The sequence below is a fragment of the Pinus tabuliformis genome, chromosome 9 (genome assembly GCF_031772625.1).
Source record: "Pinus tabuliformis cultivar Carrire ecotype Pingquan chromosome 9, CPIR1, whole genome shotgun sequence".
Lineage (NCBI taxonomy): Eukaryota > Viridiplantae > Streptophyta > Pinopsida > Pinales > Pinaceae > Pinus > Pinus tabuliformis.
In genome coordinates, this window is record NC_142307.1 from 1488833930 (window position 1) to 1488849177 (window position 15248).

Here is a 15248-nt window from a genome sequence, read left to right on the forward strand (position 1 = left end):
CTTTTGCATGTGTGATTTCCTAGCTAGTTTGGACATGCATGGCTTTGCATGTTGATGTATGGTTCTCTTGAGTTGGTGGCATGGTTTTGCCAAGTTATGATAGTGGTTTTCAGCCTAGCGTTTCCTTTTTCCAGATGCCATGGTATGTTGGGATGTTTATCTCGATTTTGAGCTTTGGTTTGGTATGATCACGGTTTGATGAGGGTGGAGGTGGTTTAACCTCTGGATTCCCTTAGTTGTTCTTGGATTGGTTATTCTATGAGATCCCACATTCATTCTTGGAATATGGCACGGGGGTGACTGACTGAAAGAGAGATTTGGTTCAGCCATGTCTATGGTCAGGTGGTACGTGGAAGTCCCGAACCTAGTCGGATTTGCCTATGATTAATAAAAGCTAAGTTATCTTACTTTTGCATTAGTTTATATGTGGATTTAATGGTTATCATATCTATGATATTTATATGGTTTTATGTTGGTTGTAAGCATGGTTATATGACTGGTTCATGTCATGGTTATTTCATGTATTTACTTGTAATTGTTAAATGTGTTGAAAAGTGTGCAACAAGAAATGCTTGTTGAGAATGCAACAAGATGATGGAGCTTAGTGGAAAGGAGTCGCCTTCACTAAGTGGGCCCGCAAGAAAATTATGGCGCAAGTTCTATTTTTGATCACAGTGTGGGTGATCACAGTATGAGTGATCACAGTGTGGGTGACCACAGTGTGAGTGATCAAAGTCTATTTTTAGACTGGCTGTCAAAAATAGAAAAGTCAAATATTGTTGTCTCATAATAATATTTGGACTATAAACTTGATCTTATTCTCTTGGAGCACTTCAGGATGAGCTACGGATGTGGTACATGCAGATCCCAGAAGGAAATACGTGGTTACCTATGGGATGACTAATATTTGCATGCAGGACTTCAGTTAGAACTCAAGTGAGTTGAGTTTAGTGGACTGGAGGTGCAGTGGATGGAGTTGTGTTCAGTTTAGCCTTGTTAAACTAGTTGTATTTAGTCTAATTGGCAAATAGACTAGAGATGAGTTGGGTGAATTAGTTATTAATTAATTCACAAGTTATTAACTCATAATGCAACTATAGAATACATCAGTTAACTTAGTTGCATGTCAATGCATGTTCAGTTCAACAGGGATAGGTGTTAGAGGATCAAATTGCTATCAGTTGTGACTATAGTTGTGCATGATGATTTGCACAATCAGAGGGATTGAGTATGCCAATGAATTGGCCAATACCATGAATTGTAGCCTGTGCTCACGTCCAACAGAGTGTGAGTGATTATTTGCAGGTAAATTACGAGTTTGGTAAGCCATTCTCATCAATTCTTGAGCAGGTATTGAGCTAGAGAGGCAGGCAAGCAGCGGAATAGATTTGGAGATCAGATTTGAGCTGTATTGTGTGTAACAGGTGGAGCCGGTACTGGATTGCTTGTGATAAGCATTGTACTTTGTAATGTTACATGATTCAATCAATATAATATACAGATAGTGTGGGGTTTTTAGCGAGATGCTTTCCCCGGGATACATACTGTGTTTATGAGTTTGATTGATATTTCTATGTGTGCCTGTGAATGTTTCTGCTTCTGTAAATTGATGATCAACGTAGAGGAGATTATGTATTATACATGTTCCGCTTATAATTGTATGATCAGGATAATCTCTGTGAATATGTGTTAAATTATTTAAAATTTCTACATGGTATCAGAGCTAGATGATTTGTAGAAAAAGTTTCTACATGGTATCGGAGCCGCTTGATTTGTAGAAGATATTTTTACAAGATATCAAGCGAGGATTGATCATCGGATCTATTATTTAGAAAGTGTTTACATTTTATTTCTTCAGGCAGAGTCTGTGATCGGGCCGGGTAGCCTCTGGATTCATCTTTCTTTTGGAAGGTGAGATATATGGTGAATGCCCATACAGTCGATCTCTGTACAAGAAATACTTTGTTCTCACGAATTCTAGATCGGAAGTGGTTGAGTTTTTGAGCTGGTGGAATTTGAATTTAATTCCAAAGCAAGAGAAAAACTCAGAAACATTCAGTGTGAGAATGGAGACTGTATGCCCCAGTATCTCACGAAGTTCACCCAATGCTGGGATGAGCTGAGAAGTGTGGGGGTGACTGTCGGATGAGGATGGTGAGTCTAGCACTCCTTGACCTTCCTAAGAGTTGGCATAGCTACCAGGACTCGGTGAATGGAAGGGAGAAACTGCTAGGATGGGAGAGACTTTGGTCGGATCTTGTGCAGGAGGAGATTAGATGGAGCACCAGAGACGGTTCTTCATCCATGCAGGATGAGGAGAACTGTGCCTTAGCGAGTAAGGTGAAGAAGAGGAAGGAGAAGGGTTCTCTTTTCGAATCTTGTTCTTCCAATGATGGTAAGAAGGTTGACAAGTCAAAGGTGAGATGATTTCGTTGTCATGATGGAGACTTGGTGGTTGAGAGGGAGCATACATTACCTCTCGACATGTAGAGCCAGAAGAAGTCTCAGACAATTGTGGAGGAGCCACAATTGGTGCAGCAGCTTCAGGAGGTTGTGGAGGAGCCACAACAGGGGAAGCTGAGAGGAGATCGAGTAGAGACATCTACTCATCCAGTGACCTCCAGTAGGGGGAAACTTCGAGCCAGGTGGGCTGAGGGATCGCATGCAGCCATACCTCCAGGTAGGAGGTGGGGTGATGTGGATTGATTGTCCCAAGGAGGAGGGGCAGGATCCTTGAGGTACCCAACCTCTTGGATGAGACCTTGCTACGGGATCCCCAGATGTGTAGTAGCAGGAACTGACTGATTTGGTAGAGACAGATGCGGATGGAGCGGCAGAGAGAGTGACAGTGCAGGGAATCCCAGGACAGAGCATAGCTAGCAGGCTGCAGCAATGCGAGAGGCACAAGTGTTTTGCACAGTGCTAGGTGGAATAGAGAGGTGTGCAATGGTGCGAGATGCATGGAGATGTTGTAGTAGCGCAGATGTCAGAGAGGGAGCACTTGTCAGCAGTAGGTAGAGCTTTAGCATCAGAGGGTGTTTCTATCCCAACAAGGAGGTCAGTTGGGAGGTGCAGTGCGGATGCAATGCTGGGAGATAGAACCAACAGCAGCACGGATGTAGTCAAAGATCAAAGTGACAGAGGCTAGAGTAGTCAGATACTGAAGAGCACAGAGATGCAGAGTTTCAGTCGACAGAGGCAATAACAGTCAGAGACTTTGATGACAGAGCAAGTGGACCAGCCATATGTGTTGCATGGAGAACATTCCAGAGTTACAGGATCGGGTTTGAGAGGAAGCCTTTCTTGTTGAGAGGGAGTGTTGAAAAGTGTGCAACAAGAAATGCTTGTTCAGAATGCAACAAGATGATGGAGCTTAGTGGAAAGGAGTCGCCTTCACTAAGTGGGCCCGCAAGAAAATTATGGCGCAAGTTCTATTTTTGATCACAGTGTGGGTGATCACAGTATGAGTGATCACAGTGTGGGTGACCACAGTGTGAGTGATCAAAGTCTATTTTTAGACTGGCTGTCAAAAATAGAAAAGTCAAATATTATTGTCTCATAATAATATTTGGACTATAAACTTGATATTATTCTCTTGGAGCACTTCAGGATGAGCTACGGATGTGGTACATGCAGATCCCAGAAGGAAATACGTGGTTACCTATGGGATGACTAATATTTGCATGCAGGACTTCAGTTAGAACTCAAGTGAGTTGAGTTTAGTGGACTGGAGGTGCAGTTGATGGAGTTGTGTTCAGTTTAGCCTTGTTAAACTAGTTGTATTTAGTCTAATTGGCAAAAAGACTAGAGATGAGTTGGGTGAATTAGTTATTAATTAATTCACAAGTTATTAACTCATAATGAAACTATAGAATACATCATTTAACTTAGTTGCATGTCAGTGCATGTTCAGTTCAGCAAGGACAGGTGTTAGAGGATCAGATTGCTATCAGTTGTGACTATAGTTGTGCATGATGATTTACACAATCAGAGGGATTGAGTATGCCAATGAATTGGCCAATACCATGAATTGTAGCCTGTGCTCACGTCCAACAGAGTGTGAGTGATTATTTGCAGGTAAAATACGAGTTTGGTAAGCCATTCTCATCAGTTCTTGAGCAGGTATTGAGCTAGAGAGGCAGGCAAGCAGCGGAATAGATTTGGAGATCAGATCTGAGCTGTATTGTGTGTAATAGGTGGAGCTGGTACTGGATTGCTTGTGATAAGCATTGTACTTTGTAATGTTACATGATTCAATCAATATAATATACAGATAGTGTGGGGTTTTTAGCGAGATGCTTTCCCCGGGATACACACTGTGTTTATGAGTTTGATTGATGCTTCTATGTGTGCCTGTGAATGTTTCTGCTTCTGTAAATTGATGATCAACGTAGAGGAGATTATGTATTATACATGTTCCGCTTATAATTGTATGATCAGGATAATCTCTGTGAATATGTGTTAAATTATTTAAAATTTCTACAAAACGGATGGATGAAAGACCTAATTGTTGATATAATAGTTCAATGGAGAAGGAGGTGATCCTTTTGGTTATGTTTAATAAATTCTTTCAGTCATTTATGCTCTGTCTTGTATCCTAGACTTGTAGGTTGCATTGATGCCAAGTGTTTGACAGAATGTCAATCGTAGTTGGGTATGCTGAGGCTTAGTCCCAAGGTTTATTTTTGATTTGTTCATCTTGTCATCATGTCTTTGATGGATTCTGGAGGTTATAACAATTTCTGGGCAGAGGGCGGGATTTTGGGCTAGAAAAGTGGCTCAAATCTTAGGGACAGTGGCACAGGTCTGCTGAAAAGAGTCCAGGGACACTGGCACATAGGCCTATGTGAGTGAATTTGGCTTTTGGATGTTGTCTTGCCTATAGCATGAGAGTGACCAGGGGTTAAAAAGCTTAGATCATCAGTGGGACTTAGGGACATGATGTTTGAGTGGTTGACATGTCTCTTGTGGGTGTTGTTGCTGACATGGATGGGTTTTCTTGATATGTTCTGTCGATTCCATTTCCTTAAGGTCACCAAGGAAGTTGAATTTCTTATAGTGACCCGTCTTGTCACATGCTTACCCCGGCTAGTAGGTTACTTGGGTGGACCTGGGAGGAGGGGGTGTTACAAATAGTAATCTACGTAACTATAAATCTAAAGAGAAATAAAATAGTAATAGTGTAGATTTGGGAGTTTTATGTATAATTTTATCAAACCCGTTGTGACAAAATGTCAAGTGGAATATCCAAGGCAATTTACAGATCAAATTTATAGAAAAATAGAAAAGTAAATACAACAAAGACATATGGATTACTACAAGGACTCCTTCTAGCCAAAGAAGAAAACATCAAAGATTTGTTGGTGTTGGGATATTCTCAGCTGGTTATCCATAACCTTGTTCATAGACCTTTTCCTAAGGATTGCAAGTTGTGAAGCATTGTTGATCGAATTAGGAATATGAAACTAGTCTTCTTTACTATTAGCTTCTTTCATGTGTTGAGAATGAAAAATTTCGATGCAGAGGATCTCGCCAATAAAGTTGTAAACTTGGATGCAACAACCCTAATGAGAAAAGGTATTCCTTCCCTTACAGTTATTCCTTAACAGTGGGTTTCATATGCAGTGTAAATTTTGTCTATATCTACAACTCTTTTTTAGAATTTACACCTCCAAAGACCTTGTGTCCTTTAGGATAGTAAAAAAACTAATAGATATTGAGAATAAAGATTTTCGTGAGGTTATAGTGTAGTTGGCCTCAAAGGATTTTCATTAAACTCACTATTGTACATGCCACAATCTAAGCACGATTTTTTATTTAATACAATATTCTCATCACAATTAAAAAAAATGTAAAGGCTTCATGTTGGTTTGTTCATGAATTGAAAAAAAAAGTTCCCGAGGGTTAGCTCAATTGGTCAAGGTCTCATTTGTAAAGCACCTTTCCATTGGGAGGTCACGAGTTCAATTCTCCTTGATGCCCTCGGGGTTAGGCTTGTATTAGTTTGGTCGGGGGTGTGGTCCCTTTAGGTGGACCTACCCTGATTTTTAACGAAAAAAACACAAAACAAAAAAACATATCATGATCAATGTGTCAAAGTGTTTATAATCAAAATACCATTATTATATCTACTTATGGCTATGATTTGTCTGATTAAGAAGCATTGAATATGTATATATCTAGAAGGAAAAGCTATATTATAAATTGAGTGGAACATTTAGGAGGGAAAGATAATGATTAAAGTATTATGATCTAGTTGCATAAATTATTGATAAAGCATAGACAGTTAACAAAATTTACAAAATTTACAAGGATTACATTTTTTGTATCACATATGGATTATGGAGAAAGTTGATCTTTGCCGAGTAGTAATCTATATTATTAAATTTGTAAATTCGATCATTGTGTACAATGTCTAGTAGTGGCTTTTCTCTTTCCCAACTAAGTGATGAAGGATATCTATTAACAATTTTACAATTGTTCCCAATTTCTACTTGTCACATCAGTTTAAATGGGTTACCCAACCCACAGAGTGAGGACATGACTCATTTTTTCAAGCTCAATATAAAGTTGAAATTGTTGATAGTCCAATGCCATTTAAATGTTTGAATGTATGTAACTAAATAAATGTTATAGGAAATTTAACAATAGGTCTCCATACCCCCTATACACATAAACATAGATATAATTAAATTGGAGATTATAAAGACAAAATATAATACCTACAACCCAAGGGATTAGATCAACTAGTTTTCACTAATGTTATCGAGCATTTGGCTAGTTTACTACTAGCGGGTGTCTAGTGTAAAGCCACAAGGTTAGGCACATTGTTAATCAGAGTAGATCAAACAAATACTTCAGCATAGGTCTAAGTGTCTAGACGTGTGGAAGTCACCTAATTGACCCTTAACCTTAGAAATTACTTTAATTATTAAATTAATTGACTTTTATGAATAAAGTGAGTTAATCTAATGAAATACAAATGTTTTTTGCATTAATGAATTAGATGAAACTCAAATGTTGATCTCAAGTGATGATTAAATCTTATCTCAACCATCAACCACTTTGGATATTAGGGTTGTAGATTCGGTCAATAACTCAAACTTATAAAATGAAGGTTAGGCTAAGGGAGAAGACACATTTTTTGAGCACAAGACAATGAGATAGTGAGATATCAGTGATTGGGTGAGAAGGACTTTCATCCAAGTGTGCATGGTTTGAGGAAGAGTGCAAGGAGCAACATGGGATAAGGATCGAGCTCATCCATTAGATTAAAGGACAGGTCAAGGGGTTGATTAGTTGGATCATTTCTAGGTTTATTGTTGTATTTTTCTTTTTCCTAAGAGGGGCATCATCCCAGCAAGGGAGCCCTTGTATGTTGTAGATTATTGTTAATCAAACAAGATATTTTGACAGGCATAAATTATGTGTGCATGTGTTTGAGATTGGTTAATGTTAACTTCCATTATTATCTATTTTGTGTGTTGAAATCTTAGTCATCCTTTTTATTAAACATATTTGCGTAATAATTAAATTATAACAAGAAATATACTTGGAAATAATTAGACAAGTTATTAGGGTTAGAAAATTAACATGGTATCAAAGTTTTATCTCTAAGTGACCTTTTTTATAGAATTGCACATAGGCACAAGAGACTAGATATGTACATAAGTTGTAGGGACCAAGTAGTCCAAGTTCATGTGAGAGAGTGCAGATTGGGCCACATAGGGAGTTAAGTGACCATACGATTGCAATAAAATGAGAGAAGCATGTGAGGTTATACGCACAAGTGACTGTAAGACAAGAGAGTTGTACGACGGTAAAGGTCGAGCTTGAAAGGTGTAACATAGATCCATGAGCAAAGGAGATTTATAAAAGATAAACCTATGAAGGTTATAAAAGATAAATCTATGAAGGAAGGATGAATATACCAAGATGGGTGCCTTCTCTCTAAGGTTATGTGTTCAAATGAAACATTGGACAAGGATCCAAGTGATTGTGAAGAAGTCCAATGTTTCAAATGGATCACAATAAATTAAGACACAATGATGTCGAAATGAATCTCAACACTCAAGAAAAAAATCATACACGATCCTATCAAGCCACATAAATTTGGATATAAGTAACAAAATGAGTTGAGAACTATAGTAGTAATATATGAAAACCTAGATGATTTTCATCAAATGTAGAACCTAATCCAACCTCTAGTGCTAGGGACCTTTGGAAAATCAATGAAAACAATCCACAAAAGCATATGATTGAAATAACCTTGACCAAGTGAGAGAATTGTAGCAGCAACAAGGTAAGATCAACATGTTGGAAAAACAAAATTTAAGGCCAACTCTTCATTTCACTATCATAAAGAATTAGAGAAAATTTATAGTGCAAGGGGGATGAAACTCTAAGGATCCAAAACTATATACAAGTTTGAACAATCATTACATAGATCTCCACTTTCCTCGGATAAACCCTCCTAAGGCTAAGAATAACAAATGTAACTCCTTTTGGTGTCACAAATGAGATTCCCTACTATTATAAAGTTGTTTTTAGTAATTTACCATAGTGATTGGTAGAAATACAACCATTGATAGTGTTTAAAATAAACAATGTAACATCCTATTGATAACACACTATGCTAATCCCATATAAATGCCTAGATATTGAGTTATCATATTTCTATTGTATAACAATGTGGTTAATTAGACTCTTTAATTGTAAATGTAAACTTTGTCCCCTATATATACCGAGGAGACATTGTTTTAGAATTCAACTCATCTTGTACATGTGTTATATCATAAAAGAAGGCTGACCCTATTACCCCTCTTTTAGCAAGGGTACCCCATAAATTTTGATAAAGGACCATGCCATTTATAAGCCCAAATGTGTGCAATCTTTTGACCTTATAGGCCATGTGGGATGCAAAGTAAAAGTGTAGTTCCCCTCATTGGACCGTAATTATTGGTCTTATTCATGTCATATTCATGGTGCTTTGTTTTATGGCTATGTTAATTACTCCCTTATGGGTGGTAAATCCCCGCCTTGATTGAAATGCTTATGTCATGGGTTGGTGAGCATCGTGGAGGTGGATTTATTAGTATGCATGGGTTAAAGGAACACATATTGTATTAGCCCTATAAAGGATATCACATTGTGTAAGAGTGGAAACAACCATCCTTTTATTAACTTAGCACACCTATTTTTTATGCCCACATGAACCATATTTCTTACGTATGCACACCTATTTCACCATGGCCGTCATCCTTCATGGTAATATCACAATTCAATATGATTTTCTGCTCCACAAGGCAACATTTCACATTATCCAAGGTAATTAAAGATGTCTATTGCACTCTCTAAGGCAAGTCAAGTCATATCCAAGTTAAAGCACCCAAAATACCTTCTTCAAAGTGTCATTTCAAGCCATTCTTCCTCTCTAAAAGAGGGTTGACTTTTCTTATGATAGTCATGGGGAATTTTTGGATGATGTGCTTATAACTTAAGTGATTTGAAGGTTCAAAAGAAAAGTAAATGATGTATTAAAGTCTCATGGACTAATATCAAGAATAAAAGCAAGAAATTCAAACCTTAAGTCATGAAAGCAAGCTAAATTTGGAACAAGTCAAGGAGCATTCCACCTTATAAAGAAGAATGGTCAGAGAGTCTATGGGAGTTGCAGGGTGGAGATGTAAAGCAGAAAATGGAGGAGACATAATTTTGGCATAGGCAATTAAGAATTTGTGCTTTAACTCTGTAGAAAGAATGATGTAAGACTAAGAAAATATGAATGAGATTCTTGGATGTGGAGCGCCCATTAAGGGCTTCAGGATTAATTTTAATGAGTACAATTAAGTAAATTCATCAAAAACTAAACCAAAGCACCTGCTGCATCTTACACTATCCAAGAGAGGAAAATACATAAATATGAACGCTGAAACTCAAGGGCTTCAGGATTAATTTTAATGAGTACAATTAAGTAAATTCATCAAAAACTAAACCAAAGCACCTGCTGCATCTTACACTATCCAAGAGAGGAAAATACATAAATATGAATGTTGAAACTCAAGAAAAAGACAGTCTCTGCAACTTCCCAATGCTGGAATCAAACTGCAATTTCATCTTCAAATTTCAGAGAGAATGATTTATTTACATTGCCAGTCATGGATGACTGTGACCTTCCGAACCCTTTCAAAATCTAATTTCCCTCCTTTTATCCTACTGCCTAGCCCTACTACCTAACTGCTATGATCAATTTCAAAACTGATTCTTGAAGCAGTGTTAGGAATGCTATGATCAATTTCAAAACTGATTCTTGAAGTAGTTTTAAGAACTGTTTCTTTCCTGTTGTAAAAAAACCTCTCCGAAATAATTTAAATTATAAAATGGTAACTTACTTATATATATATAAGCATACTTTTAAAAATAAAAACCTTGCCTCCTTTATGAGTCAGAAGAGAGAAATCAACACATTTCGGGTCGCCAACAAACTGTCAATGAAACAGTTATAAACCCAGCCTCGGTCAAAAATCTCATAAAATATAGTTGTAATTGAAGAGTTGGAGCGCGGGTGCCACTGTCGTACCTTATGTATAAATTGACAAAACTACATACAACCTTCGAAAATCTGATACTGCCCACGGGACCACTCATAGTTGTTGGAAGTCAAGGAGGGTGATCCCGTAATTGGTCTGGCCCATTGATCATACAATGTGTAGTTTTAATGAATTCGCTTACGGGGGCATGCTTTATCATAAACTCTGTGCAATTCGTGCCACCGGGGTGCCATTGATTTAGAATACTGTTATCGTGAGCCATCGATATGTAATGTTTAATGCTGCCTACAATTTTTAATGCCATCGGTTCCAGGCTAGAAAGGCATTGGTATATTGTAACCTTAAATTTATCATCCATGTCCATGAGTCTTCCAGACAGTGGTCCGTGTGACCAAAATATATGCCTTATAGAGCAAATTCTTTAAACGTATTACAAAACAAATTTGTCGCTGTAGATACTGCTTGTCGAGCAACAACCGGAGTGTCATCTGCACAATAGTATCTCCTTCAATTGCCTTGAAGGCCCCATTTTAGAAATCATATCAACATTATACATGTGCGTGTTGAAGAGTCTCACTGCTTCCTCACACAAATCAGTTAACTTTAATAATTCCCATTTGTTGTAGTTAGAGCCCCTACGCACAGGACGCATGTCTATTGAACCTGAAATAGAACCATTCTCAGGACATGTTGTCGCCCAAAATTTACAAGCTCTAAATGGTTCAACACTCCCTTGACGCTTATTTTGGAAACCACTTAACCTTATTACACCAGTATGTGCCCCATTTATCATCATTCGGTTATGAAAAATAAACCAATCTTATTTTTCCTTGTTCCCGCATTAGTGAATGGATTGTAATGACCCCAAAGCATTTAATAAGCTGATAATAGGATCGTCTCTGCGATGGATTATACCCTTTGCATGGACCCGAGAAATAGTGTATCCATTTGTGTAACCTCTTTGAAGGACCACACCTTGGAGGAAAGAGGATGGATTAGGAAACTCCTGGATCATAGTATTGAAATTTCTATGGATCAAACTCTTAAAAATCAACACTTCATCCGTAGATCCATTGACAATTGTGATCACGTTTCTTGCTAATCCCCTTGCCAGAAGACGAAAGTTTCTTTTCATGCCTACGTGCTTGCCATATTTTTCATTTACAGGAGCTTCATTGTATCGAATAACCAGACCATGGTCATGTATTTCTCGACCAACTCATTTTTTCAGTAAATCTCCAGTAAGTGCAGGGAATTCAGAATGGTGTGCAAGAGAGTGGACCAAATCAGGCATAACATATTCTGTAAAACAAGTGACATAATTCCCCCCTGATGCGGCATCAGGTTGTTTTAACTGTGCCTCCAGAAACTTGTTGAGGACATTCCCCTGTAATATCAATGCTATCCAGAATATGTTGCCTTCCATGGCCATTCAAGTTGACGTTTAGGCTTTGAAATTTAAAATTGAAAAAAATCGGCATGTGAATACAATAATCCAGAAAGAAGCAGAAGAAACCGGTGACCAACATTAGTGGCTCTGCTAGCATTGAAATGGTACTAAATGTATAAAAAACATGAAAGAAAACCTTACGTTCACGCACCATATTTTTTTTTGATAGTATCACAACATTCCTTCCAATCATGTCAAGATGGAAGTACTTTAACTCCCGATGCTGGACTGCAGAAAAGGGAACAGAAGCATGATAATATTTGGATCTTTCTCGTAGTGCAACCTTCACAATAAGTTTATCAATGACCACATCACTGAATGAGGATGCAAAAATAATATTAAGATAACTCCTGTCATCAGTTGCTTGGAAGAGAAGATCCTGTAGAAGTAAGCATTAGTCTACTACAAAATTGGCTTGCCAACCTCCAAACATAGGATATTGAGGTTCAATTTCTAGTTTTCTTTGAATTTTTCTAGAGTCATTCCTCAAATGTGAGATAGAAATAATCCCAATTTCATCTCGGTTATAAAGCGAATGTGCTTGAGGTAGCAGTCTTGTCACTAAATTCTTTAAAGATGATGCACCTCTAACATTGGGTCTTGTTTGATATCCAATCCTTGAAAATCCCCCTTTGATTCGAGCACCAAATGGTTGATAATCTTCAAAGTGAAAACGTAGCAGGATTCCCATATGGACTGTATTTAAGTTCTGTATCCAACAATTTTGTGAGATCAACTTTGGAATATGATTCTATTCTAGGACTTGGAATTTTGATGGTTGTAGTTTGCACTTTCACTAGATAAGAAGAAAGAAAGCAGGCACTATCACGATAAAGAACAAGTTGAATGTGTGCCTGAGAGATCTCTTCAGGGAAAAGGCTTCATTGAATGTGTGAAGACTGAAAGCACTTCTATAGTTACAATGTCACTTTTTAGTGCCTTCACTAAAGAGATTAAAAATAAAATTATATCACCAGATACATCCTCTGATTTAGAAAGGCTTACTATAAGTGGAATAGAAACCTTATTTTTACCCTTTCCTTCATGGGAATTTGCTTTGAGACACACCAAATTCTCAACCTGGTCAGAAGGAAAGGTAAGAAGAACTTCTAAAGGGATGTAACAACCTGTATAATGTGTGATGTTAAGTGAATCTTATAAAAGTTTCCGTAATAGGCAGGTTAAAGCTCCATCCTCCATCATTTAATAGGCAAGAAGCAATGCATACATCCGGTGAAAAACCAGATGCCATTGCAGATACACCAATTCAAAACATGGCAATACTGATAATGAAATCATTTACTGGAGCTTTTGATGGGGACCCAGCCCACGTGGCCTTCAACTCCGCTCCTTACGTGGACCTTGTGTGTTTGTATTGCAATGGGATATTTTGTGATTGTGTAATTAATGGTTAGTTGATATTTAATCAACCCGCATGTACCTCTCCGCCTCTCCACGCTCCACCTGTCCGCCTTGGGATTTGACAAAACCCTAATCTCACTTGCCTTTACTCCGGATTGTTCGCGGTCATTCGGTCATTTTCACTGTTTGTTGGGCTCTGTGGTTATGCTGTTGTTCGGCTCTGTGCATGAGCTTGGTTTTCTCTGCAACACTCCGCCCTCTGTGGCTCTGTTATGGTGTTCGGTTCTGCTTATGGGTTCTGTTCAACACTTCGGCTCCGTCTCGGTGGGGAACTCACAGTTGCAGCTTCGTCTCTGGCTCCAAACCATCGCCCAACTCCGTCGATTCAGGTAAGAAATTGTTGCATGCTATATATTTATGTTTCCAACTTGAACGCTCGCCTAACCCTTCACAGCTCCTCTGTGGTTAGGTTGTCACTGAGCACTCAGCGGTTTATGGACCTGGTTACAACTGGTAAGGTCCTATTTCTTTCTTCTGTTCTGTCTATTCGGCTCTCGTGGCTTATTCACCTTTGCATAAGCTTGTTTATGTCCGCGACCTAACACTGTTTGTCACGGTGGTTGCAGGTAACCGGCTCCGTGGCCTTGCAGGGGATTCGACCGCTTATTTTTTCGGGTAGCTCTGTTTCTATTTCACCTTTCTCTGTGTCTTTTGGTCTGCACGAGATTTGTTTGCCATGGGTGTCTGTATTCTGTTAATGAGTCAAGTATTTAAGGGGCTCGACCCACTCTGTAATCTTCAGAGGGTTTCTGTGGTATTTGTAGATAACTGTTTCAGTCCTTTGCTCTTCATCTATAGTTCTTTCCACAGTCGTGCTTGGTTAGCCTTGTGAGCTCTCGCTCCCTCGGCCGTTGGCAATGTTATGTCTGGATAAAACTTTTGTTTACACAGCAAATGTAATAATTCCTTTTTTTGGGTTTCGGCGTGGTTGCTTACCTGTGGTTTGAGGCCATGGCTCTTTCTGGCTCGACTGCTCGACTCCTTTTGTTCTTCGCTTGACTTCGCTTCGGCTGGTTATGGGACGTTTGTATTTGGAGTTACCCTGTCACTGTTTGACCTGCAAATTATTATAATGAACAGAACTGTATGTATGCATGCATTGGCCTCTCGACTTAATGAAATTTGGTTACAAAGTTACTTTGCAATGGATGGATATAAACAGTAATTGGAAATAGAATGTTTTGTGCGTGGATGCTGTGTGGAATGCTGTCACGGTTCACATTCAGAATAGATGCATTGACAAGAATTTCTGTAGATGCAAAATATGTTTTGAGGACATAGAATCACAATCTGTAAATTGGTTAGGATGCACTGAATAATATATATGAAGGAAAAATAATATTCTGTTGTTTCTCTCTTATTTCAATATCGTACTCCAGACCCTTTTACATGTATTTTCCCTCTCTTCTTATACCGTAACTCAGTGGTTAGGTAACTGTTAGTTAGTTCCAGATTACAGTTACCTGGCAGTTACTCCAGTTACATGGTTTGGCTATTTTTTGTTTACCTGTGCTTGCTGTCTCGCAATAGTTTGATGCCTACAGTAATTTATGGTCTTTTGCCTAATTAGTCTAATAATCTTAATTCAAAATCTATACTACAAGCCCTTAACATTTATAGTTAGGACCGGTTATTACAATTGTAACAGGAACAAGTTAACAAGTCATTTAAGCTAATCACTAAATGCTGTAGTCTAATCCTTAAAGAGCAAAAATGATAATAATGAAAAAAACTAAGACAGTCTTGCTGTCCTTCTGTAGAATTAATCACTTTCCCCAATCTTCTTCGGAAACCTGTTCTGCCACTTCTCGGTCTGTGCCCTGTCG